This window comes from Mauremys reevesii, linkage group 13 (genome assembly GCF_016161935.1).
Source record: "Mauremys reevesii isolate NIE-2019 linkage group 13, ASM1616193v1, whole genome shotgun sequence".
Classification (NCBI taxonomy): Eukaryota; Metazoa; Chordata; order Testudines; family Geoemydidae; genus Mauremys; species Mauremys reevesii.
The window spans coordinates 22,913,515-22,921,831 of record NC_052635.1 but is presented as its reverse complement, the minus strand read 5'-3'; positions in this window follow the sequence as shown (position 1 = coordinate 22,921,831).

Here is an 8,317-nt window from a genome sequence, read left to right as displayed (position 1 = left end):
AGTGTGCATCATTCTCTCTCACACACAGGGTGTATGTCTCTGTCTCTCTCTGCCATGCTATCTCCCCTCCTTCCATTCGTGCTGCCTTGTAGAGTATGAGGCTACATTAACAACAATGTGTTAACCCTTGAGAGCTCAGCCAATTGCTAGTTCATCATTTAGCAGTAAGGCATTCCCTGGGAAATATCCCACCCTCTGAGCTGACCACCTCAGCCAAGCTTCACAATCATCATTACTGTGTACCAGTATTAAATTGTTTGTTTAAAACTTATACTCTGTGTGTGTGTATATATATAGTATACATAGCATATAGTCTTTTGCCTGGTGAAAAAAAATTATCTGGAACCTAACCCCCTCATTTACATTAATTCGTGTGAGGAAATTGGATTCGCTTAACATCGTTTTGCTTAAAGTCGCATTTTTCAGGAACATAACTACAACATTCAGCGAGGAGTTACTGTGTCTGTGCATTTGCAGGTTTGTGCCTGTGTGACTTTATTCTGCATCCTAGGTATGATGCTGGAGAACTGGGTGTATTCTGGCACTGATCCAAGGCCCATTGAAGACAATGGAAGGAATCTCATTGACTTGAGTGAGCATTGGCTCAGGCTCTTTCAGTTTAAACAGGCTGTCTAGTGTCAGCTGCTGGCAGTGGTTTGTGGAGACTGTGCTGAGCAATGACCAGTGAAAGGAGCACACAGGACGTGGGGTCAACAGTGCCATGGTGGAGCTGAGGGAGTTGCTCCAAAGAGCTGTTGCTGCAGCAGCTGGTGAGGATTGCCTGCTGCCTCCCTGCACTGAGGTAGGGTAGCTGTCCAAGAAGGGGAGTTGGCCCAACACATGTCAGTGCCGGACCCCAAGCCCCAGCAAGGGACCCTATCAGACCTCAATGAGAGATCCAAAATCCCAGTGCAAGATCCCGGCAAGAGCCCCCAGCCACCAGTGTTCACCAGTTCAGGACTCCAGTGCACCCCAGTGTGGGACTCAATGCCGCAGTGAGCCACCACCCATGCACAATCACTTGTGTCTGTGAATTTGGGGCCATGCCTCTATGTTGCCTAGGTGTTTAAATGATGTTCATGATGACATCTGCCTATCACCATAGCATCTGGGCATTAAGTGAGTCTTCTGTTGTGGAGCTTGGAAGAGTACCACCACCTATTTTTCCCCCAAATTACCTCCTGGCCAGCAGTACATTCTAAATTCTTCTCACTTTAGTCTGATGGCAGATCTCTGCTAGCAGAAGGCAGAAAAACGCTGCATTTCTCTCTCCATCCAATATAAGGAGAAATTTCTGATTGTAATATGGATTGTTGCTCCCTAGGCTTCTCTTCCCTTTTCAAACAGAGGGCCTGATCTGGCTCCCTTAGAAGCCAATGGCAAACAGGCACTATGCAATGAAAATAAAAATATACACACAAAAGAAAAGTCCTGTTTCGAGAGGCTAGGACTTAAGTAAGGACTTAAGGGTGCCAATGCCATGTGCTGGGCCTGTGAATTTCACCCAAAATGATTAAGTGAATTCCCCAGGGTCTAGGGAGCATAGCTGGGAATGGAACTCAGGAGTCCTTATTCCCATGAATTCTATTTGCCCAGACACCCTCCTTGCTTCAGATACCTCAGGTGAAAATATCAGTTAACATCCAGCAATGGAGAGTGTTTGTTTTATATGCTTTTTTTTAAAGACACTTTGTACCAGTGTGAACATTCAGGCCATCAGCTGACCGATTGTCTGACACCAGTTGGTCCAGGAAGTAAAACGAACATCTGTAAAAAAAAAATTAAGTTAACACCAAGATGCCAGAGCAGTAGCAATGCTGTATTTTGTAATATACTGCTTGAACTATGGGACAATGCTACCCCATCACATCCAATAACCACACAACACAACACTTCAGTTAGCACAAAAGACAGACTCGATATTTTCTGAACTGATAGAATATCTATTGAAAACCTGTTCATATATTTTAGTGGGATAATGGGGACGCCACAGAATTCTATGGAGTCATAACGCTCATCAGAAAGTTCAGTACTTTCCATGTACACAAGAAAATATAATTTGCAGAGATTTCCTGCCAACCTCATCTATCTCCCTCACTGAGCTACTCCTGTTTGTGTCTTATTTATGGCGGTAATTTTGATGCTACACTTGGTGCACATGATCCACTGTGTATTTCTGTTGCTTGCCTTGAAATTGATCTTTTCAGCTCATAACTGAAGTCATTTAATGGCCACAAAATAATCAGCCACTGACCTGTTTCCTGGGAACTGCTTTTGCAATGCCTGAGATATTTCCCCTAATAGTATATGCATCCTTTATTATTGCATTTAAATACTCATGAACAATTCATAGAGTCCTAAATGACTGAAAAATAGATTCACGGGTTAAACATTTCTGGAAGAACCTTTAACTCTTGTCATCGTATGTTTATCAAGGGAGGAAGCAGGAACTGTGGGGTGTTAGACTTGCCAGGGTTGTTACACATTTTAAATAAATAGTATATTTAATCCATCTACAAAACAAAGTGACTCATCTGCTCACAGGCTACTTCAATGGGCTACAAAGAATTTTGCACAGAGCACAGTTTGGTTTCACTGTCCCACATTATCATGGCCACTGGAGATTTCAAGGCAACTGCAGGGACTGAATCAGATCTTTCCACTGTAAAACCACTGCCCCTTTGCGTGAACACAACACCTGCCTTAGTGCTATAATGCCTTTGACACACAGCTGGGCAGTTTGGATTCTGTCTGTTAGAGGGGAGCAGTATACACAGACTTTCCAGGACTGTGGGCTAAGCTCTGCATTAATGCTCTGAACCTATAAATTGCAGAGGGTTTGACAAAGGAGGGCAGTAACATTATATCCATTTTACAGATAGGGAAACTGAAGTGAAATAAAAACAACAGGGAGTCCTGTGGCACCTTAAAGACTGACAGATTTATTTGGGCATAAGCTTTCGTGGGTAAAAACCACTTCTTCAGATGCATAGAGTGAAAATTACAGATGCAGACATTATATACTGGCACATGAAGAGACGGGAGTTACTTCACAAGTGGAGAACCAGTGCTGACAGGGCCAATTTGATCAGGGGGGATGTAGTCCACTCCCAATAACTGATGAGGTGTCAATTGCAGGAGAGGCAAAGCTGCTTTTGTAGTGAGCCAGCCACTCCCAGTCCCTATTCAAGCCCAAATTAATGCTGTTAAATTTGCAAATGAATTTCAATTCTGCAGTTTCTCTTTGAAGTCTGTTTCTGAAGTTTTTTTGTTCAAGTATGGCTACTTTTAAATCTGTTATAGAATGTCCAGGGAGATTGAAGTGTTCTCCTACTGGCTTTTGTCTGTTACCATTCCTGATGTCCGATTTGTGTCCATTTATTCTTTTACGTAGGGACTGTCCGGTTTGGCCAATGTACAGGGCAGAGGGGCATTGCTGGCACTCTCTTTCTGCCCCACCAACCCCACGAACATGATACAGTTCTGCGGTAATCTGGAAGCCTACTTTCGTCATCTCCGACTCAAGGAATATTTTCAACACACCATTGAACAGTGCACTGACCCACAGGAACCCTCCTACCAACACTACAAGAAGAATTCTGCGTGGACTCCTCCTGGTGGTTGAAATGACAGACTGGACTTCTACAGAGAGTGCTTCCGCAGACGTGCACAGGCTGTAATTGTGAACAAACAGCATCACTTATCCCATAACCTCAGCTGTACAGAATTCAACGTCATCCACAGCCTCAGAAATAACTCTGACATTATAATCAAAGGGGCCAACAAAGGAGGTGCTGTAGTCATAATGAACAGGTCGGATTATGAACAGGAGGCTGCCAGGCAACTCTCCAACACCACATCCTACAGGCCACTATCCACTGATTCCCCCAAAAGAAACTACACCATCTGCTCAAGAATCTCCCTGCTATAGAATGGGAACAAATCTACATGGACACACACCCCAGAGCCCCAACCAGGGATATTCTGTCTGCTACTCAAGATCCATAAACCACGGCACACCTGGTGGCTGAGCTTTGTAAGTTTGTCCTCACCCACAACCATTTCAGATTTGGGGACAACTTATACCTTCAAGTTAGTGGCGCTGCTATGAGTACCCGCATGGCCCCACAGTATGCCAACATTTTTATGGCTGACTTAGAACAACCCTGCCTCAGCTCTCATCCCCTAGTACCCCTCCTCTACTTGTGCTACTTTGCTGACATCTTCATCATATGGACTCACGGGAAGGAGGCCTTTGAAGAATCCCACCTGGATTTCAACAATTTCCACCCCACCATGCTCAGCCTGGACCAGTCCACACAAGAGATCCACTTCCTGGACACTATAGTTCAAATAAGTGATGGTCACATAAACACCACCCTATACCGGAAACCTACTGACCGCTATACTTACCTACATGCCTCCAGCTTCCATCCAGGACACATCACAAGATCCATTGTCTACAGCCAAGCCCTAAGATACAACCAAATTTGCTCCAATCCCTCAGACAGAGACAAACACCTACAAGATCTTTATCAAGCATTCTTAAAACTACAATACCCACCTGGGGAAGTGGGGAAACAGATTGACAGAGCGAGACGGGTACCCAGACATCACATACTACAGGACAGGCCCAACAAGGAAAATAACAGAACACCACTGGCCATCATGTACAGCCCCCAGCTAAAACCTCTCCAGCACATTATCAACGATCTACAACCTATCCTGGAAAACAATCCCTTACTCTCACAGACCTTGGGAGACAGGCCAGTTCTCGCTTACAGACAGCCCCCAGACCTGAAGCAAATACTCATCAGCAACTACACACCACACCGCAGAAACACTAACCCAGGAACCAATCCCGGTAGCAAACCTCGTTGCCTACTCTGTCTCCATATCTACTCTAGCAACACCATCAGAGGACCCAACCATATCAGCCACACAATCAGGAACTCATTCACCTACACATCTACTAATGTGATATATGCCATCATGTGCCAGCAATGCCCCTCTGCCATGTACATTGGCCAAACCAAACAGTCTCTACGTAAAAGAATAAATGGACACAAATCAGACATGGTAACAGACAAAAGCCAGTAGGAGAACACTTCAGTCTTCCTGGACATTCTATAAGAGATTTAAATGTAGCCATACTTGAACAAAAAAACTTCAGAAACAGACTTCAAAGAGAAACTACAGAACTGAAATTCATTTGCAAATTTACCACCATTAATTCGGGCTTGAATAGGGACTAGGAGCGGCTGGCTCATTACAAAAGCAGCTTTGCCTCTCCTGGAATTGACACCAATTATTGGGAGTGGACTACATCCCCCCTGATCAAATTGGCCCTGTCAGCACTGGTTCTCCACTTGTGAAGTAACTCCCTTCTCTTCATGTGCCAGTATATAATGTCTGCATCTGTAATTTTCACTCTATGCATCTGAAAAAGTGAGGTTGTTTACCCACGAAAGCTTATGCCCAAATAAATCTGTTAGTGTTTTTTTGTGGATACAGACTACCACGGCTGTGGAAGCAGGGAAAGAATTAATAAGGATTTGAAGGGGATCTTAATGCATGTCAGTCAGTTAGCAAGAGTTAGCCCAGCTGTAACCCTAATGATGTGAGACTTCTAGAAGCAAGGATAGTGTGAGGCAGAGGGAAAGAACCGTGTAAAAAGTTATTACGACCTTGTAACTGATAACCAAATATGCCTGGTGTCTTCTAGGAGTGAGACAAACAAGATTGCAGAATGGCTTATGTATAAACAAAATGTAGTTGTTGCTCTTTATTGTCTGTATTATTGCTAGTTATTGTCTGTAACAAAAGTATAAATGCTTGCTGTAATTGTTTACCAGTTGAGAGACCTGTCCAGGACTGGGGCGACCCTGTGTCCTATGGCACTCTCTCCCTCCATTGTAATTACTGGAGAAATAATAAAGTATTTGATTTTGCTGCACCCAAATGAAAAAGCGAGAACTGAGTTTTTCTCCGACACGGCTACCCCCTGATACTTGAAGTGAAATAACTCCCCAGGGTCACCTAGCAAACCACTGGCAGGACTCCAGTTCTGCCTGCTATGCCATACTGCTTCCCAGTACATTATAGCACTACAGCCAGACAAACAAATCACCGCAAATTATATATTTGATGAATTATCCACAGCCAGACTTTGGTGTTCAATATAGATAGATATTATAAATTAGACTTATATAAGTCTATTTCCACCGAGGGCTTGTTCATAAACCATTGTCTGCAACTACTGCTTAAAGTACCGGCTCTTCAGAACTCTCTGTTTGCACAGTGCGATTGGTCATCTAAGGCACAAGCTATTATTTGTGCTCTCCATGTTATTCAAACTATTGAACATTCCCTGTTTGGTTTTGTTCATACCTATTTAACTCAAAAGCCTGAATAAATAATAGGGAGAAAAACTTTCTTTGTTAAAGATTTAGCACTTTGCCCCTTCCATTAAGGACTGAGAATGCTTCCAATCTACTTTTCTGGGGCTTTCAAGGGAGACCTCCAACTAAAACAGGGGACACATTTATTTGGCATTCTTGATATGTCTATAGTAAAAAAATAGCAGAAAAATATTTTTTTAAAATGTCATTCCTGCCCTTTCCCCCCATTTGGTCACTGTGACAGGGTGCTAAGCAGAAAACTGCTTGGCCAACCCTCTGTCACTCCAGCTCCAATTAGGGGAGGTGAATTGGAGCTGGGTAAATCACCTGGCCCTGACTGGGGAAGCTGGAACAGCTGCAGCCTCATGAGGCTGGGGCTAGATCAGAGCTCCTGGGGAAGAAAGCCAGAGGAGGAGCTAGAAAGAGGAAAGCGGCAGTAGAGGAAAGGCAGTGAGGGGAAGCAGAGAGAGATAGCTGCCCCCTCTCTCCTGTGGGTGGACTGCAAGAAGGGGACTACTTGTATGGTGGAAAGGTGGTGGGAGCACAGCCTGTAAAGAAAAGCACCAGGTGGGCACTGCACCAAAAGGTCTCTGTGTGACTTTCTCAGCCCAGCAGGGCAGGAGTCAGGAGGGCCCTGCAGGGACCTTGCTAAAGTCACCTTTAATTCAGTGCTTAGTATTTAATTGTACCTGTAGGCTCCATTCTGGCTGAGCAGAGATCCCAAGAGGCCTGGCAGTGGATTTCACAATAGAAAAGCTATTTTCTCTCTCTCCCATCCTTCCAATAAATTTGACCCAGTGTGTACAGACTGATTCACGCCAGGGCCCTGATCCTGCACTCAGATGTGCTCCACATGCCAGCATGCCCCACAGCTGCAGAGGTCCATGCGGGTCAATCCAGTGGCAGGATCAGGGCCTATGATATTTGGATAATATTGAATCTGGCCATTTTTATCCCAGCAAGGAAGTCTGAGATTTTTATTTATTTATTGGCCCTTAAACTAACTTCTTGTCCTGGCAAAGACTGAGGTTTTCAGAGAACAGCAGAGTCTAGAAAAACCTCTTGCCTGCTGTAAAGCAGGACTTAAATTATGAGGTTCAGAAGCCTCTGGGGCCATGACATTCAATTGTTCTCCCTTGAGAAATCCGATCAATTTGAAAACACTGGCCCCAGGGCTCCTCCCCTTATCTTGACCTCTTACTCAGTTCTTTGAAGTACACGACTACACCCTAGTCCTCTCCAGCACGCTAAACTCAGGAAATCCATTTGTCTCCTCTTGCCGACAGACCATTTGATAAAGTTTATATGCAAGAAGCTACCTCCAGTGAGTTTGCGAGCAGTGCAAATCCTCACTTATTTCCACCTACTGTCATGCAGGGCAATCTGTTTTACATCTCCACTGCATCCATAATACACAGGATCACCAGATGCTCTGCAGAGGTTCAATGATCTGCTAAAGGGAAAAAAGAAGGTTTTCAGGATCAGTGTCTGAGGGAGGAGGGGAAAGGCCTGGACAGATTTCTGAACTGTAAGGCAGAAGGAATCACCAAGATCATCTTGTCTGAGCACTTGCCTTGGAGATGGAGTAGCGTGTGTGAGAAAATGACATGTGCACACACCTCCCTTAGCTGTAGGATCTCCTGGAGAGGAGACACAGAGGATGGCAGGACTAGCAGACAGGAAGGACCCACTAGGGAGTAGGAAGCTTTGGGGAGTTTGATAGCTGTGACTCCATAGTAAGTTTTGAAAACTAGGAAGGAGATTTTGCATAAGATTGGCCGATGGAGAAGAAGCTGGTAAAAGTACCAGTGATAGGATCCCAATTCCATTCAATGGCACTAGATTACCAGCACAAGCTGGACATGCGGTGCCAAAGTGTAAGAAAACTACAGCCACCTATGGGGTATGTAGGCAGT